At 41.6% G+C, this 20391-nt stretch overlaps 2 pseudogenes; both read right to left on the bottom strand.

Annotated features, from left to right (window-relative positions):
• Window positions 1-10822, bottom strand: part of LOC123990607 — a 48873-nt pseudogene extending 38051 nt beyond the window's left edge.
• A 3482-nt stretch (window positions 10823-14304) lies between these two features.
• LOC123991579 lies at window positions 14305-20119 on the bottom strand (annotated as a pseudogene).
• Between the last annotated feature and the right edge of the window lie 272 nt (window positions 20120-20391).

The following is a 20391-nucleotide window of genomic DNA, read 5'->3' as shown; positions in this document are numbered from 1 at the left end:
GCAGGACCACACAGAAGCATGCAGGACCACACAGAAGCATGCAGGACCACACAGAAGCATGCAGGACCACACAGAATCATACAGGACCACACAGAAGCATGCAGGACCACACAGAAGCATGCAGGACCACGCAGAAGCACGCAGGACCAATGCAGAAGCATGCAGGACTACGCAGAAGCATGCAGGACCACGCAGAAGCATGCAGGACCACGCAGAAGCACGCAGGACCAATGCAGAAGCATGCAGGACCACGCAGAAGCACGCAGGACCAATGCAGAAGCATGCAGGACCACGCAGAAGCACGCAGGACCACACAGAAGCATGCAGGACCACACAGAAGCATGCAGGACTATGCAGAAGCATGCAGGACCACACAGAAGCACGCAGAAGCACGCAGGACTATGCAGAAGCACGCAGGACTATGCAGAAGCACGCAGGACCACGCAGAAGCACGCAGGACCACGCAGAAGCACGCAGGACCACGCAGAAGCATGCAGGACCACACAGAAGCATGCAGGACCACGCAGAAGCATACAGGACCACGCAGAAGCATGCAGGACCATGCAGAAGCATGCAGGACCACGCAGAAGCATGCAGGACCACGCAGAAGCATACAGGACCACGCAGAAGCATGCAGGACCACGCAGAAGCATGCAGGACCACGCAGAAGCACGCAGGACCACGCAGAAGCATGCAGGACCACGCAGAAGCATGCAGGACCACGCAGAAGCATGCAGGACCACGCAGAAGCTTCATTAGAACAGAGTGTATGACCCAGAAACAGGATGAAAATCATTCTACTACTTTCCTGACTGACTTCCCACCACTCTCAACACTTTTAGTTGACATAAATACATGACATAAATCCTAAGTAAAAACACCTAACTGTTGCCTTGCCAACTCAATAGCTATTGGAGTTGTCAACTCAAGACCAGCACAAACAGATCTGGGATCAGACTAACGATGTCATTCTTACACAGCCTTTCATAACAGTGACGAGCATGTTGGGCTTGTAAAGTGTGTGTAAAGACTCAGAGCTTAGTTTACACAGCAGCTCCAAACAGAAGCAACGTGGCGTTAAAGCTAGAATCCTTAGATGCTACATCCATTTTTGTACGTATAAATGATATATACATCCATTGATTGTTGAAGAATATAACTTATAAATGTCTGATGATTGTAGTTCAACTGTAGTTCAAACAAAATATAGGCTTGTTTTACACCAACGTTTGTAAACAAAATAAATGTAAACAAACACTGTATAGCCTCATAACATGGTTAAAACAGTCATTTTGATATCATGGATGGTCAGTCTTTGCATTCAGCTCTGTCTCAATTTGAGATGGCTTTTTAGCGAAACAGGGGTGGGGAAAACACCTCGTTATTGTTTCAATGAAGGATTCTAGCTTTAAGGTATTTCCAGCATGTGTAGGTCCAACTGGGTTAGAGCCGTGGTTATCAGCCCCTGATCCAGGATTATGACCCTGGGATTACACTGGAAGGTCTGTGGGCTGGGTGGACAGGCACAGTCATGGAAGAAAAGGGCCTGGGTTTAACTGAGTAGGGACATTTAATATACCGTATTGTAGGAGGGACCTGTGCTCCTTAGGCCTGCTGGGACAGGTGTGTGGAATGGGAGGAATGTGTTAAGGTGCTATAAACATATCTCTCTCTCTCTCTAATATTATTGTGAAGTATATTGAGGGATACCAACATGCTGCACAACTGGAGTACAGAGGTTAGTGGATGTAGGTGCTATATACATTATGGATATATGGAAACTGTACACCAGGACCGACTCACTCACTGGTGTACTGTGTTGCACTGTAATGTACTGTATTGTACTATGTAGTAGTGTACTGTATTGTGTAGTAGTGTACTGTACGGTTCTATACTGTTTTGTACTCACCCAGGCCAGAGATGTTTATGGCCTTGACAGACTTCTTGATCTTGTGAAGTACACCTCTGTCTACATCTAGAACCTGTAGGGAGAGAGAACACACAGAGACACATCTATGAGGTACATCTAGAGCCTATAGGGAGAGAGAACACACAGAGACACATCTATGAGGTACATCTAGAGCCTATAGGGAGAGAGAACACACAGAGACACATCTATGAGGTACATTTAGATTCTGTAGGGAGAGAGAACACACAGAGACACATCTATGAGGTACATTTAGATTCTGTAGGGAGAGAGAACACACAGAGACACATCTATGAGGTACATTTAGATTCTGTAGGGAGAGAGAACACACAGAGACACATCTATGAGGTACATTTAGATTCTGTAGGGAGAGAGAACACACAGAGACACATCTATGAGGTACATTTAGATTCTGTAGGGAGAGAGAACACACAGAGACACATCTATGAGGTACATTTAGATTCTGTAGGGAGAGAGAACACACAGAGACACATCTATGAGGTACATTTAGATTCTGTAGGGAGAGAGAACACACAGAGACACATCTATGAGGTACATCTAGAGCCTATAGGGAGAGAGAACACACAGAGACACATCTATGAGGTACATCTAGAGCCTATAGGGAGAGAGAACACACAGAGACACATCTATGAGGTACATTTAGATTCTGTAGGGAGAGAGAACACACAGAGACACATCTATGAGGTACATCTAGAGCCTATAGGGAGAGAGAACACACAGAGACACATCTATGAGGTACATTTAGATTCTGTAGGGAGAGAGAACACACAGAGACACATCTATGAGGTACATCATGTTTAACTATTTGTTACTTCTTTTATTATTTGTTACTTTAATGTTCTATTTTTCTACCTATCTATTTCTAATTTAACACATTTTTCTTCTTAACTTCTTAACACGTTGTTGGTTAGGGGTTTTCACTGTCTACACCTGTTGTATGCGGCGCATGTGACAATAAAATGTGATTTGATTTGATCAAGGGGCTGCAGGGAGAGGGATCACAAAGAAACACATATATGAGACAGGAAGTAAACAGAAAGGACTACTGGAACTATCACTCACTTACTCCTTAGTCACTGTGTGTACAAATTCCCCTGAGATTAGAGCAGTGAATGAGAGAATGGCCACGCAGTCCTGAGCCCAGCCCTACTGTTTACACAATAACACGACAGACATGGCAACATGCCAGCCAAGCCCACGGTCTGCCTGCACAACCATAATGCTGTAGTGATCGGCAGCCACTCTCTGTGAGTCCAAAATGGCAACACATTCTACTAAAATAACAGTAGAGATCAGATGTTGTGGTCCTGTAATGGTCTACTAAAATAACAGTAGAGATCAGATGTTGTGGTCCTGTAATGGTCTACTAAAATAACAGTAGAGATTAGATGTTGTCGTCCTGTAATGGTCTACTAAAATAACAGTAGAGATTAGATGTTGTCGTCCTGTAATGGTCTACTAAAATAACAGTAGAGATCAGATGTTGTGGTCCTGTAATGGTCTACTAAAATAACAGTAGAGATCAGATGTTGTCGTCCTGTAATGGTCTACTAAAATAACAGTAGAGATTAGATGTTGTCGTCCTGTAATGGTCTACTAAAATAACAGTAGAGATTAGATGTTGTCGTCCTGTAATGGTCTACTAAAATAACAGTAGAGATCAGATGTTGTGGTCCTGTAATGGTCTACTAAAATAACAGTAGAGATCAGATGTTGTGGTCCTGTAATGGTCTACTAAAATAACAGTAGAGATTAGATGTTGTTGTCCTGTAATGGTCTACTAAAATAACAGTAGAGATCAGATGTTGTGGTCCTGTAATGGTCTACTAAAATAACAGTGTAGATTAGATGTTGTGGTCCTGTAATGGTCTACTAAAATAACAGTAGAGATCAGATGTTGTGGTCCTGTAATGGTCTACTAAAATAACAGTAGAGATCAGATGTTGTGGTCCTGTAATGGTCTACTAAAATAACAGTAGAGATCAGATGTTGTGGTCCTGTAATGGTCTACTAAAATAACAGTAGAGATCAGATGTTGTGGTCCTGTAATGGTCTACTAAAATAACAGTAGAGATCAGATGTTGTGGTCCTGTAATGGTCTACTAAAATAACAGTAGAGATCAGATGTTGTGGTCCTGTAATGGTCTACTAAAATAACAGTAGAGATCAGATGTTGTGGTCCTGTAATGGTCTACTAAAATAACAGTAGAGATCAGATGTTGTGGTCCTGTAATGGTCTACTAAAATAACAGTAGAGATCAGATGTTGTGGTCCTGTAATGGTCTACTAAAATAACAGTAGAGATCAGATGTTGTGGTCCTGTAATGGTCTACTAAAATAACAGTAGAGATCAGATGTTGTGGTCCTGTAATGGTCTACTAAAATAACAGTAGAGATCAGATGTTGTGGTCCTGTAATGGTCTACTAAAATAACAGTAGAGATCAGATGTTGTGGTCCTGTAATGGTCTACTAAAATAACAGTAGAGATCAGATGTTGTGGTCCTGTAATGGTCTACTAAAATAACAGTAGAGATCAGATGTTGTGGTCCTGTAATGGTCTACTAAAATAACAGTAGAGATCAGATGTTGTGGTCCTGTAATGGTCTACTAAAATAACAGTAGAGATCAGATGTTGTGGTCCTGTAATGGTCTACTAAAATAACAGTAGAGATCAGATGTTGTGGTCCTGTAATGGTCTACTAAAATAACAGTAGAGATTAGATGTTGTGGTCCTGTAATGGTCTACTAAAATAACAGTAGAGATCAGATGTTGTGGTCCTGTAATGGTCTACTAAAATAACAGTAGAGATCAGATGTTGTGGTCCTGTAATGGTCTACTAAAATAACAGTAGAGATCAGATGTTGTGGTCCTGTAATGGTCTACTAAAATAACAGTAGAGATCAGATGTTGTGGTCCTGTAATGGTCTACTAAAATAACAGTAGAGATCAGATGTTGTGGTCCTGTAATGGTCTACTAAAATAACAGTAGAGATCAGATGTTGTGGTCCTGTAATGGTCTACTAAAATAACAGTAGAGATCAGATGTTGTGGTCCTGTAATGGTCTACTAAAATAACAGTAGAGATCAGATGTTGTGGTCCTGTAATGGTCTACTAAAATAACAGTAGAGATCAGATGTTGTGGTCCTGTAATGGTCTACTAAAATAACAGTAGAGATCAGATGTTGTGGTCCTGTAATGGTCTACTAAAATAACAGTAGAGATCAGATGTTGTGGTCCTGTAATGGTCTACTAAAATAACAGTAGAGATCAGATGTTGTGGTCCTGTAATGGTCTACTAAAATAACAGTAGAGATCAGATGTTGTGGTCCTGTAATGGTCTACTAAAATAACAGTAGAGATCAGATGTTGTGGTCCTGTAATGGTCTACTAAAATAACAGTAGAGATCAGATGTTGTGGTCCTGTAATGGTCTACTAAAATAACAGTAGAGATCAGATGTTGTGGTCCTGTAATGGTCTACTAAAATAACAGTAGAGATCAGATGTTGTGGTCCTGTAATGGTCTACTAAAATAACAGTAGAGATCAGATGTTGTGGTCCTGTAATGGTCTACTAAAATAACAGTAGAGATCAGATGTTGTGGTCCTGTAATGGTCTACTAAAATAACAGTAGAGATCAGATGTTGTGGTCCTGTAATGGTCTACTAAAATAACAGTAGAGATCAGATGTTGTGGTCCTGTAATGGTCTACTAAAATAACAGTAGAGATCAGATGTTGTGGTCCTGTAATGGTCTACTAAAATAACAGTAGAGATCAGATGTTGTGGTCCTGTAATGGTCTACTAAAATAACAGTAGAGATCAGATGTTGTGGTCCTGTAATGGTCTACTAAAATAACAGTGGAGAAATACATTAGATGAGTAGATGAACTCATTCAACTGACATATTTTGCCATTCCCGTGTGAATTTATATCTACAGTAATTACTAACTTTCTTGGGTGAGCAGATGACAATGCTGCGTCCTTGGTTGATGTCCAATTTGTAAGTCGCTCTGGATAAGAGCGTCTGCTAAATGACTTAAATGTAAATGTAAATGTGTCAGCCATTCTCTTACACCCTTTTCACACTATCATGCATACCCAAACCAAATGGTTTTGTTGTACTCCACATTGTCCGTCCACCGGACACTCAGCCAGCCCAGGGAGCCCAGTGGAAACACCCAGCCCAGGGAGCCCAGTGGACACTCACCCAGTCCAGGGAGCCCAGTGGACACTCACCCAGTCCAGGGAGCCCAGTGGACACTCACCCAGCCCAGGGAGCCCAGTGGACACTCACCCAGCCCAGGGATCCCAGTGGACACTCACCCAGCCCAGGGAGCCCAGTGGACACTCACCCAGTCCAGGGAGCCCACTGGGCACAGACGTCAATTCAACGTCTATTCCACGTTGGTTCATTAAAATGATGTGGAAACAACGTTGATTCAACCAGTATGTGCCCAGTGGGAGGAAGGCATGGGAGTAGACAAGCTGGGACAGGCTGGGCAGTCTGTGAGAGAGAAGAGGAGGAAAAGAAAGAGAGAAAGCATGCTAGGACATGAGTGCATCAGCCCAAGCCCCAGGGACTCTCCCAGGATGCAGCAGTGATCTACCAAGCTAGAGCTTTGATGTGAGCTAGACTAGAGAGTGATCCTCCGACGAGACTATATGGTAGTGTTCTCCACCACATAGCTCTGGTCCGGGGCATTACGTGCAGCTTGCTGACACTGAGGCTTCCTGGACAAGAGCTACCCACCATGCAACACAGGCAAGGAAACAGCAAGGCACTCCAGTCCACAGTAGGCTGCTCAGGCACTGTCAGCCAGATAAGAGGAACTGGGAAGGAGAGTGCTGCCTGTCAGTCGACCTGATGTAAAACCGCCATTACAGCTGCCTGCCTGCTGTCTGTTCTCCACATTAGTGTTGTTCTATCTGGCATTACACATTTCATACGTACATTTGAAGTTGGAAGTTTACATACACTTCGGTTGGAGTCATTAAAACTTGTTTTTCAACCACTCCACAAATTTCTTGTGAACAAACAATAGTCTTAACAAGTCAGTTAGGACATATACTTTGTGCATGACACAAGTCATTTCCAACAATTGTTTACAGACAGATTATTTCACTTATAATTCACTGTATCACAATTCCAGTGGGTCAGAAGTTTACATACACTAAGTTAACTGTGCCTTTAAACAGCTTGGAAAATTACAGAAAAGGATGTCATGGCTTTAGAAGTTTCTGATAGGCTAATTGACATTATTTTACTCAATTGGAGGGGTACCTGTGGATGTATTTCAAGGCCTACCTTCAAACTCAGTGCCTCTTTGCTTGACATCATGGGAAAATCTAAAGAAATCAGCCAAGACCTCAGAAGAAAATGTGTCTGGTTCATCCTTGGGAGCAATTTCCAAATGCCTGAAGGTACCACGTTCATCTGTACAAACAATAGTACGCAAGTATAAACATCATGGAACCACGCAGCCGTTATACTGCTTAGGAAGGAGAAGCGTTCTGTCTCCTAGAGATGAACGTACTTTGGTGCGAAAAGTGCAAATCAATCCCAGAACAACAGCAAAGGACCTTGTGAAGATGCTGGAGGAAACAGATACAAAGTATCTATATATATATCAACTGTGAAGCACAGGGGTGGCAGCATCATGTTGTGGGGGTGCTTTGCTGCAGGAGGGACTGGTGCACTTCACAAAATAGATGGCATCATGAGGGAGGAAAATTCTGTGGATATATTGAAGCAACATCCGTTAGGAAATTAAAGCTTGGTCGCAAATGGGTCATCCAAATGGACAATGACCCCAAGCGTACTTACAAAGCTGTGGCAAAATAGCTTAAGGACAACAAAGTCAAGGTATTGGAGTGGCCATCGCACAGCCCTGACCTCAACCTATAGAACATTTGTGGGTAGAAAAAGCGTGTGTGAGCAAGGAGGCCTGCAAACCTGACTCAGTTACACCAACTCTGTCAGGAGGAATGGACCAAAATTCACGCAAGTTATTGTTGGAAGCTTGTGGAAGGCGACCCAAAACGTTTGACCCACGTTAAACAATTTAAAGGCAATGCTACCAAATACTAATTGAGTGTATGTAAACTTCTGACCCACTGGGAATGTTATGAAAGAAATAAAATATTAAATAAATCATTCTCTCTACTGTTATTCTGACATTTCACATTCTTAAAATAAAGTGGTGATCCTAACTGACCTAAGACAGGACATTTTTACTTGGATCAAATGTCAGGAATGGTGAAAAACTGAGTTTAAATGTATTTGGCGAAGAAACCTCCGAGATTCAACTGTGTATACTGTATTCTATGCTATCTTAGTCACTTAATAATGTTTACATATCTTGCATTACTCATCTCATACATATATACTGTATTCTATTCTACTGTGTCTTAGTCACTTAATGTTTACATATCTGCCATTACTCATCTCATATGTATATACTGTTTTCTATACTATTCTTTAATATATATATTTTTTAACCTTTATTTAAGTAGGCAAGTCAGTTAAGAGCAAATTCTTATTTACAATGACGGCCTAGGAACAGTGTGTTAACTGCCTTGTTCAGGGGCAGAACGACAGATTTTTACCTTGTCAGCTCGGGGATTTGATCTTGAAACCTTTCGGTTACCAGTCCAATGCTCTAACCACTAGGCTACCTGTCGCCCCACTCTACTGTATCTCATTCACTTAATAATGTTTATATATCTGGCATTACTCATCTCATATGTATATACTGTTTTATATACTATTCTACTGTATCTCATTCACTTAATAATGTTTATATATCTTGCATTACTCATCCCATATGTATATACTGTATTCTATACTATTCTACTGTATTTTAGTCCGTTCCGCTCTGTCATCGCTCGTCCATATGTACATAGTCTTAATTCATTCCTACTTAGATTTGTGTGTATTGGGTATATGTTGTGAAATTGTTAGATATTACTGCACCGTCGGAGCTAGAAACACAAGCATTTCGCTACATCCACAATAAAATCTGCTAAACACGTGTATGTGACCAATACAATTTGACCTGGTCAACATGAGTGATGCATATGTGCCTATATATGCTTTTCTGTCCAACTTGATATACACTGTGTTCAGTGGGGGAAAATCTGTTTGACTTTCAGTTGTGAAACAGAGAAAGCCAATGAAATACAACACTTCCTTGTTTTGAGAGATTCCACTAAATGTAACTCTAACACAAGTTCATTCTAGTCACCTCTCCTCATGTGGTGTATTCTGCAACACTGTACACACAGCAGAATATCCTCTCATATGGCACTGTGTGTGTGTGTGTCTTCCTCCATTGTGCATACACAATATGCCGTCATTTGAATAGGCCCTAAACTGTGACACCAATCCAGTGATTCATACAGCCTGCCGTAAGGCCAGTAGTGTACCACTTCCTTATTACCAGCCTATCACCTGCCTGACCTGGGGCATAGAGATCACTTCCGTATTACCAGCCTATTACAAGCCTAGCCCAGGGCAACAGCACATCTCCAGAGAACAATCAGGAGCAGATCTGAATGCCAACAAATGCCAGGAATAACGTAGAAAACACCCATTGTGGTCTACTGTGCATGACAGTAGGCCTTATGCCAACAACACAAGGGTTATGTCCCAAATAGTCCAGCCATATGGATGCCATCTGGGACCTAGTAAGGAAAGCCAATTCAATGGATATGGATGTGTGAGGGATCCACTGGGCATTAAAGGTGTGGTACTACTCAAAGTTTGTATAGGGCTCAAGACTTTAATGTGTGGATGTGTCCACACAAGGGAAACTGCCTCTCTGGCAAACAGATAAGATCTCTTCCTCACATTGGGGTAAGGCATTTTTGCATAAGTCACAGAAATGTTTGTAGCCTACAATAATGACATCTTTAAAATATGCTCAAGCCTCTTTAGTCAAACAGATAAGATAGGTTCCTCACATCGGTGAAAGGCATTTTATTTCACGAGTCAGAGACCTTTGTAGCATACAAAAATTACATATTTCAAAGGGAATTTTCAACTCAATGTTTTGTCTATGGATTGCTGAATGGTTTAGAATGGAATACCTATAAACTATGGTGTGGGCACTTGTTGGTGGACACTTGTGGAGAACGGCATAGGCGAAGTTCAACACAACTAGGATAAGAAAACCTGTTTTGATTTCGAAAAGGTCTTTTTTTTACTATTTTGAGTTTAGAAGGTCTAGCCTGATCACTTTCGGGGAAACTGAACTCGACAAATAACTGTAAAAATGCGGTTAGGCCTACCTTGTGCGTAAAGACGCACACGTTAATCTAAGAACACCGTTTCACATTTCGAGTCACTTATATTAAGTTTTCACACTGCCATGGCCTGCACCCACCTCTTCTAATGCTGCCACCGCGTTCCGACAATGGGACATTCTAGTGGTGAAATTCGAGGTTGTGGGCGCTTTGTAGTCCTCGTTAGTTTCAGCCACAAATTCCGTGACCGTGATCAACTCCGGCAGCGGCATGCTTGCTCACGTTAAATGCGTTAATATCTATAAAATACGTTGTTCCTCAATGTGTTGTTGATTAAACAGTAAGTTTACCCAACGGAAATGTAAGATTTATAAATCAAAGTGTGCCATACGATCTGTTAGGCTACTCCCAAATTTGCCATTCCGGTATCTGCGTCGATCCACATACAGTAAAAACTACAGTAGTAAAATGTCCCTTTATTTGTGGGTTATCCTTGTATCCACCGCGAAGAAAGAAATACTCCAATACTACAGTTTGCCCACGCAAAAACAATGTGAAATCCCTTTCTCCCTGTGGTCTATCCGGATCTATCCCACCAGCTCCAGTTTACACAACCTGTGACTGAGCGCATAAAGTGGAGCGTCAACCTGAACATAGAAAGGGGCGGGACGAACGCGTGAATGGGCATGTTTGGGCGAAAAGGAGCAGAGATGGATTTACCTTTGCTCAGTAGGCGTTCAACACTCACTAGCAATTGACAGCTGCGACAAAAGTTGAAGATAAGGTGGCTCCGGCAACAGGTGTGCGCCATAGGAACTCTATTTATGAATGAATAGTTATAAATAACTTTCCAAAATGGTGTACCTCGTAAATAGGTATATGGTCAAGATGTTGCAGATGGATATAAATATAAAAAAGGGGTTAAGATATACAGTATCAGTCAAAAGTTAGGACACACCAACTCATTCCAGGGTTTTTGTACATTGTAGAATACATCAAAACTATGAAGTAGCACATATGGAATCATGTAGTCACCAAAAAGTGTTAAACAAATCTAAATATATTTTATATTTGAGATTGTTCAAAGTAGCCACCCTTTGCCTTGATGACAGCATTGCACACGCTTTGCATTCTCTCAACCAGTTTCAAGAGGTAGTCACCTGGAATGCATTTCAATTAACAGGTATGCCTTGTTAATTTGCGTAAAATCTTTCCTTCTTAATATGTTTGAGCCAATCAGTTGTGTTGTGACAAGGTAGGGGTGGTATACAGAAGATAGCCCTATTTGGTAAAATACCAAGTTCATATTATGGCAAGAACAGCTCAAATAAGCAGAGAAACGACAGTCCATCACTACTTTAAGACATGCAGGTCAGTCAATGCGGAAAATAACACTTTGAAAGTTTCTTCAAGTGCAGTTGCAAAAACCATCAAGTGCTATGATGAAACTGGCTCTCATGAGGACCACCACAGGAAAGTAAGACCCAGAGTTACCTCTGCTGCAGAAGATAAGCTCATTAGAGTTTATTGCACCTCAGATTGCAACCCTAATTAAATGCTTCAGAGTTCAAGTAACAGACACATCTCAACATCAACTGTTCAGAGAGGACTGCACGAATCAGGCCTTTACGGTCGAATTGCTGCAAAGATTGTGTAACAGCTATTTGACCAAGAAGAGTGGTTGGTGGTGCTGCATCAGATGACCTGGCCTCTACAATCACCTGACCACAACCCAATTGAGATGGTTTTGGATGAGTTGGACCAAAAAGCAGCCACCAAGTGCTCAGCATATGTGGGAACTCCTTCAAGACTGTTAGAAAAATATTCATCATGAATGTGTGGTTGAGAGAATGCCAAGAGTGTGCAAAGCTGTCATCAAGGCAAAGGGTGACTCCTTTGAAGAATCTAAAATATATTTGATTTAACACTTTTCTTGTGTGTTATAGTTTCGACGTCTTCACTATTATTCTACAATGTAGAAAATAGTACAAATAAATACCATTGAATGAGTAGATGTCCAAACTTTTGACTGGTACTATATATAAAAAGTATACACACACACACAAGTTTATTCATATGAGGATACATTTTAAGTGTTCTCTTCTTTAGTAATAACAGACTGTTTTAACATTGGAAAGACAAACAAAAGTAAAACTTTCAAAAGAAAATGTAAAACATGGTCAGATTATTTTTTTAAACAAAAACAAAGAACATATACACATTATGTTCCAATCCAGTAGTTTACATGATGATCCTGCTTTAGACAATGATCAAATCCACAGTTCTGCGGGAACTGGGGGTACTGAGGGGGCTGCACAATTAGGGTTGCAAAGGGTCGCAAACATTCGGGGAAATTTCCAGAAGTTTCCATGGGAAGTTAAGCCCTGGAATTTGGGGAATTTTGCTTAAATTCATAAAAAGTTTGCTTATAACAGTGAACCTTTTTTTGTGGGATACACATAAGACAATTCTAGGTTTTGTGGCATATTTTGGTTAAACTATCCCCAATTTAATTGAATTGCAACCCTCTGCAAGCACAGTGCAATCTTCCATCACATGTGAAAGATCTTGAGAATCAGCTGTACACTAATGAGATGCTATTGAGCCCACACTACTACCACTGTCTGAGCCAAGGACTACATGCCTTCTAGTAGCCTACAGCAAAGTGTGTTTAAATAATTTCTAACTTAACAATTTCTGCTAGTTAGTTCTTGCTACCATGTGGGTTTTTAGCTTGCTTGAGCCTGATAACTGAGGAGTGTTAATTCTTCTGTTTCCATACATGTTTAATTTTAAAACACGTACCTTACAAATGAGTTGTTTAATCAAACTGCTTAACTATTTATATGTACATGGAATTGTATTTGTTTATTTTTTTACTCATTTTTTCCCTAATCTTTACAGGAAAATGTCACAGGCACTATCTGATGTGTGGAGAGATTTCACTGCAGATAATGTAGAAGGATAGGCTGTGTACATTTGCAAATACTGTGCCAAATCATATGTGAAGAATGCAACAAAGATGCAGAATCATCTGGCCAAGTGCATAAAGTTCCCTCAGCGCTCACAACAAGCAACTTCTGAGAAAAGTCCCTCAACTTCTATTCGAGGTGAAAATGATGAATCGGACACCTTATCGATAGCAACAGCTCATGGTCCTCTTGGAATCAGAAGTTTTTTTTGATTCATTGGAGGAACGTAGTCAGAGAAATGCTGATGAATGTCTTGCTCGAGCTGTGAATGCAACTGGTTCACCTCTGATGCTCACAGGCAATGTCTATTGGACAAGATTTCTGAATGTTCTTCGCCCAGCATACACCCCTCCAACCAAACATCTACTCATTTTCTGGATGCAGAGTTCAAGTGAAGGTCAAGCAAATCATAGAGAAAGCAGACTGTATTGCAATCATGAAGACTTCTGCCTGAAGCCCATACACGCTGCATGTTGGACCCCAAGTATGCTGGCAAGAGCATCCTGTCTGGTGCAGAGATGAACAAGGCCTATGGTGCCATCACTACCGTGTCTTGCCACCTTGGCAATCTGGCAAAGTACACTTCCAAGCAAGGGCTTTGGGATGGAGATGCAATACGGTAGTCGTGCCAACATATCTCATCAGCCACCTGGTGGAAGGGACTTTGTGGATCTGAGGCCCTTTCCCCTGTTAACTCAAAACTAAATATGTATAAAAATAAAGCGTGCAATTTAATAACCTACATGTTCTTTTTACAATCCATTCCTTAACTTTGCTATAATCCTTGGGATTTTACAAAGAAATTATTACAAAAATGGTCTCTTCCTAAAATTACAATGGCAGAATGTGGAATCTGTCAGTCCGAACAGTGAGACAAAAACGTCCAATGAGGACAGTGTGACGCCAGACTATCCACTCTGTACAGCATTCTGTGATGCAGAGGTCCCTACAGAAGAGAAATTAACAGTTGATTTGGACTACACCAAAACATCAATATTTATACCTTTTGTGAAGTAACTGACCTCATTTGATACAGCATCTCACAAACCTATTTTATAGTTAACAGCTCCCTCTGGTGAACATATTGGGGAGCACATTCAATGTTCCAATCCAATCACTTTCTTACAGAGTAGGCAGGAAGTAATGTACTTTACATATAGGTAAATTAATATCTAGGGCACCTAATAAAGCTTAACAATTGATGAACTTGACTGATTGAAAAGCACAGCTGTTATCTGTGTGCAGAACATGATCTCTCCTCCAAAACTAGAAAGTCTGGTCTTTCTACTTCCCTGTGTGTCACACTGAGGCCCGCCCAGCTCACAGGTCAACACTTTGATTGGTCCCCTGCCTCCCTTCAGGTGGATCTAGATGCCGTTCTAAAATGGAAACAATTCAATAAAGTGATCAATTCAGCCAATCAACATCAGACTCAGTGGTTTAGAATTGTACAGATTCTGCAAATGTTAAGTTTGTGTCAGTGCATCATGAATGAATAAGTATGCATATACAGCCACAGAGTGGTGTTGTGTTCATTAGGCACGAAACGGAAGAAAACCGTGGAAACGGAAACATACTATATTAGCTTGTACAATAAGAAATGCCAGTTTTCATTGCACCACATTTTGCTACGGTGTTCCCTAATGAACACGACCCAGGTCTGTAAAGCAGGTTTATGTTTGGCCCTCCTTACTGTACCTCCTTGGGTGTGGGCAGCTCCAGCTTGGTCTTCTCCGGGGCCTTAATGGCAACGACCGTCAGCTCCTGGAACACCTTGATAGACCACTGATGTCTTGGTGGGTCACGAATGCAAATGTGCAGAGGCAATTAAAGAGGATACAACAGCAGGACACAAATTGTTTGTACTTTAGGACTGGTGACTGTTTCCACAGTGCAATCGTAACAGGCATAATCCTAACATTGTTTCCCAAAATGTTGGTTAATTCACAGCGTAAATCTAAGAATGACTTTCACAGCCGAAGCTCCGATGTGCGAATGTATTCACAGCCGACCGCTCCAACGGGCGAGTGCATTCACAGCCGACCGCTCCGACGGGTGAGTGCATTCACAGCCGACGCTCCGACATGCGAGGTCATTCACATCCGACGTGCGAAGTAATTCACAGCCGACCTCTCAGACGGGCGAGGGCATTCACAGCCGACCGCTCAGACGGGCGAGGGCCTACCAGCCCACTTTTACATGGTCCATCTAGACGGATTTAGTGACCAACAGTTTTTTACAGTGTTTATGTTCTAAAAGGATATTCTCTGTTGTCTAGGCTGTCCATCATGTCAAAGAGCTGCTGTGCACAGGTCTTGATGAGCTCATCCAGACTTTCCTCCACCGTCTTCAGGTTCTGCAGCTCCCACTAAAACCTCTGCTTCGGCCCCACAAAACTGGTGACTGGACACGGACCTCTGGGGAGGGAGAGGATGATACCACACTCAGTTATAGAATACAGACAAACCCCTTGCTACCATGCAGGGTGATCTGGTCTTGGTATTTTATTAGGTTCCCATTAGCTGTTGTGAAAGCAGTAGTCTTCCTAAGGTCCACACAAAACATGACATAACACAGAACATGAATAGACAACAACAGCTCAAGGACAGGAGTCACATATTAATTAGGGAACGCAGTAGAAGACGTTTCTAAACGTTTTGCAACTGAAGAAGAAAATGTGTCTTTCTTACTGGACAAGTTCAGGTCCTAGTCCCTCCCTATTTCAATCTGTTTTCTTCCATTTGGTGCCTAATGAATACCACCCTGCATGAACACATCCTATCAAAACAGACAAATAAACACAGAAGGTGGGAGCACAGACTGGCAAAGAGCTTGTGTGTTGAAACCGCAGTACTCACAACCACTTGATCTTGTTGGCAGATTGTTTCTGAATAAGGTTGGTCCCCTCCAGGCAGTTGGTGAGGTCACAGACCCTCGGTTTCCTTGTGATGAGGTTCTTTGCCACGAGGTTAAGGTCTATGAAACCATGATGGATGCCACGCAATAGCCTTAGGAACTTCTTGGTCAACAGAGCCAGGGACAGATCCTGGAGGACAAATGGTGTGTCCGGTAGCACTGGATCAGGTTCAGTGGCACTGGCTACAGTAGGGAAAAGGTCAATATTTTATCAAAGCCAAAACAACATTGATTCAACATGATCTGCATCCCAAATGGGACCCTATTCCCTACATACACTGAGTTCACAAAACATCAGGAACACCTTCCTGATATTGAGTTGCACTCCTTTTGCCCTCAGAACAAATCGGCCACATATACGTGTTTAGCAGATGTTATTGCAGGTGTAGTGAAATGCTTGTGCTTATAGCTCCGACAGTGCAGTAATGTCTAACAATCACACAACATATACCAAAAACACACAAATCTAGTAAAGGAATGGAATTAAGAATATAAAAATATACGGACGAGCAATGTCAGAGAGGCATAGAACAAGATACAGTAGAATAATATAGGATACTGTGTAAAAATATGAGATGGGTAATGCAAGATATTTAGACATTATTATTATATATTTTCATGTATTTAACTAGGCAGGTCAGTAAAGAACAAATTCTTATTCACAATGACGGCCTGTGTGCAGAAAGCATTCCAAGGGATGGTGGCCCATGTTGACTCCAATGCTTCCCACAGTTGTGTCAAGATGGCTGGATGTCCTTTGAGTGGTGGACCATTTTGATACAGACGGGAAACTGTACCCCGTTCAAAGGCACTTCAATCTTTTGTTTTGCCATTGATCCTCTGAATGACACAAATACACAATCCATGTCTCAATTGTCTGAAGGCTTAGAAATCCTCCTCTAACCCGTCTCCTCCCCTTCATCTACACTGATTGTAGTGGATTTAACAAGAGACATCAATAAGTGATCATAGCTTTCACCTAGATTCACCTGATCAGTCTATGTCATGGAAAGAGTGTCAGGACCCGGTTACGAACCCGGATCTCCAGAGTGAGAAACAGTCACTTAACCAACTGAGCCACGAATAGTCGGCAGAACCCAGAAGATGAGGCAGACACAGCAGTACTTGAGACGGTGTATTTAATGAAGTAAAAAGTGAAGTTCTTCAGGAAAACATGTAACTCCACAACCTCAAAAGGAATTCCACAAGAACAAAGGTAATCCTCCAAGACAAAAAAGGTAAATCCACAAGGTGGAAGGTAAAGCACAAAAAGCCTCAAAAGATACTCAAAAACAAACAAACAAGAACAAAAAACAGAACTCCACAAGAGAGTCCACCGGGATCAACAAGAGTTCACAGAGAACTAGGGCTGGGTGCTAACATACAAACACAGAGCAAAGAACAGAGGAAAACAAAGGGTTTAAATACAATCAGGGGAAACGAGGCACAGGTGCAAATAATAATGGGGATCAAGGGAAAACAAAAGGTCAAAAGGCACAATGGGGGCATCTAGTGACCAAATACCGGAACAACCCTGGCCAAATCCTGACAAAGAGCATGTTTTGAACACTGTGTATATTCTAGTACTTTAGTTAGCTAATAGCCATTCACTGTATCTTGATTATAAAAGTAAACCACTGTGTGTTTTATGGATTTAGTGGCAGTTATAATATCTGGATATGAAAATAAACTACTCTTGTACTACCAAGTGTTTTGTACACTCAGTGTAGTGCACTAAATAGGGCATAGGATGCCATTAGCAATGCAGGCAGCCTTTTGGGGGCCGGCCCTAAGCGAGATTTTGTTGTCCCCACCCCCACTACAAAACATTTTAGTGGCCCTGTCTCTTGATGGCGGAGAGAAAAACAATACATTTTAAAGTGAATTTCCTGCAATTCTGAACATTTTGCCATGGGGAGAAGAGACATTTTTGCAATTTTATGACACATTTCATGCAATTCTACTCATTTTGCCATAGGGCACAGCATTTTTTAAATATTTTTTTTACAGTTTTACAGCTAAACTCCTACAATTCTACCCATTCTCCATGTGGTGGCAAGAGATTTTGACCTGTTTGAAAGCGGTTGCTTAGCGGCCTGGGGCCCTAAACAACCACTTATGTCACTTATGCCTGGAGGTGGCCCTGGATGTAGGAATTGTACAAGGCAAGGAAGTGTCAAAGGGTCATTCAACGCCAGGTCAATTTGGAATAATAATAGATTTTCAGTAATGATGATCACACATACCTTGTCTTGTCTTGGTCTTGGTGCTTTCAACCAGTTCACAGGACCTAGACTGAAGAGGGATAAAAAAAACAACCACTTAAGTGCCAAGTTGCAAACAGGTTGTATGTTTTTGAATATTTTTGTTATCATGTACAGGCGTCCTTCTTTACACTCTGTCATTTAGGTTAGTATTGTGGAGTAACTACAATGTTGTTGATCCATTCTCAGTTCTCTCATATCACAACCAATAAACCATTAACTGTTTTAAAATCACCATTGGCCTCATAGTGAAATCCCTGAGCCGTTTCCTCCTCCTCCGGTAACTGGGTTTGGAAGGACATCTGTATCTTTGTAGTGACTGGGTGTATTTATACACCATCCATAGCCTAAATAATAACTATCATGATGAAAGAGATATTCAGCGTCTGCTATTTTTTGTTTTTACACATCTACCAATCAGTGCCCTTTTTTGTGAGGCATTGGAAAACCTCCCTGGTCTTTGTGGTTTAATCTGTGTTTGAAATTCACTACTCGATTGAGGGACCTTACAATTGTCTGTATGTGTGTGGTACAGAGTTGGGGTAGTCATTCCAAAATCATGTTAACCACTACTACTGAACACAATGAGTCCATGCAACTTATGCGATTTATTAAAAAGGCCTACGACTACAATCATTGCGATAAGAAAGCTATCAATCAAAGTAATCATGAGCGTATCCTCCCGTGCTTAGCCGTTGCAACATCTTCATCCACTAATTCCTCCTCGCCCACGGGCTGATCAGATTTAGTGGTCCGTCGAGATATGGTGGCATGATAGGAATGACATCATCGCTTATTCCAAGTGGCGGTATGTGGTCTGTCAGAAAGTGTTTTTCACATATGATGTGCTCCTCCGTTGAATCCTACTTTTCCGTATTTCGCAGGGCAGCAAGGCACACTGCTATTCGAGTCTGGTCCTTAGGAGAATGTCAAAACCTCTTAGGTCGATTCGGAAACGCTCCTTTATTATTGTCGCTTCGATTAGGATACCCCAGAACCACGCATTTCACCATAGCCAAATGTATTTGACGACCACCAGCTACATTCGAATGTTTTGTAGCTAAATTAAATATCACGTTTGTTTGTTTATCTCAAATTCACGTTTCTTGGACAGGAAAATATTATTTTCAATGTCGGATCAAATCAAATCAAATCGTATTTGTCACATACACATGGTTAGCAGATGTTAATGCGAGTGTAGTGAAATTATTGTGCTTCTAGTTCCGACAATGCAGTAATAACCAACAAGTAATCTAGCTAACAATTCCAAAACTACTACCTTATAGACACAAGTGTAAAGGGATAAAGAATATGTACATAAAGATATATGAATGAGTGATGGTACAGAGCAGTATAGGCAAGATACAGTAGATGGTATTGAGTGCAGTATATACATATGAGATGAGTATGTAAACAAAGTGGCATTGTTAAAGTGGCTAGTGATACATGTATTACATAAAGATGCAGTAGATGATAGAGTATAGTATATACATATGAGATGAATAATGTAGGGTATGTAAACATTATATTAGGTAGCATTGTTTAAAGTGGCTAGTGATATATTTGACATAATTTCCCATTAATTCCCATTATTAAAGTGGCTGGAGTTGAGTCAGTGTGTTGGCAGCAGCCACTCAATGTTAGTGGTGGCTGTTTAACAGTCTGATGGCCTTGAGATAGAAGCTGTTTTTCAGTCTCTCGGTCCCAGCACCTGTACTGACCTCGCCTTCTGGATGATAGCGGGGTGAACAGGCAGTGGCTTGGGTGGTTGTTGTCCTTGATGATCTGTATGGCCTTCCTGTGACATCGGGTGGTGTAGGTGTCCTGGAGATGCGTTGTGCAGACCTCACTACCCTCTGGAGAGCCTTACGGTTGTGGGCGGAGCAGTTGCCGTACCAGGCGGTGATACAGCCCGACAGGATGCTCTCGATTCTGCATCTGTAGAAGTTTGTGAGTTCTTTTGGTGACAAGCCGAATTTCTTCAGCCTCCTGAGGTTGAAGAGGCGCTGCTGCGCCTTCTCCACGATGCTGTCTGTGTGGGTGG

The sequence above is a fragment of the Oncorhynchus gorbuscha genome, linkage group LG12 (genome assembly GCF_021184085.1).
Source record: "Oncorhynchus gorbuscha isolate QuinsamMale2020 ecotype Even-year linkage group LG12, OgorEven_v1.0, whole genome shotgun sequence".
In the NCBI taxonomy this organism is placed as follows: Eukaryota; Metazoa; Chordata; class Actinopteri; order Salmoniformes; family Salmonidae; genus Oncorhynchus; species Oncorhynchus gorbuscha.
The sequence above is the reverse complement of the archived record's forward strand: the minus strand, read 5'-3'. Positions and strand labels throughout refer to the sequence as shown.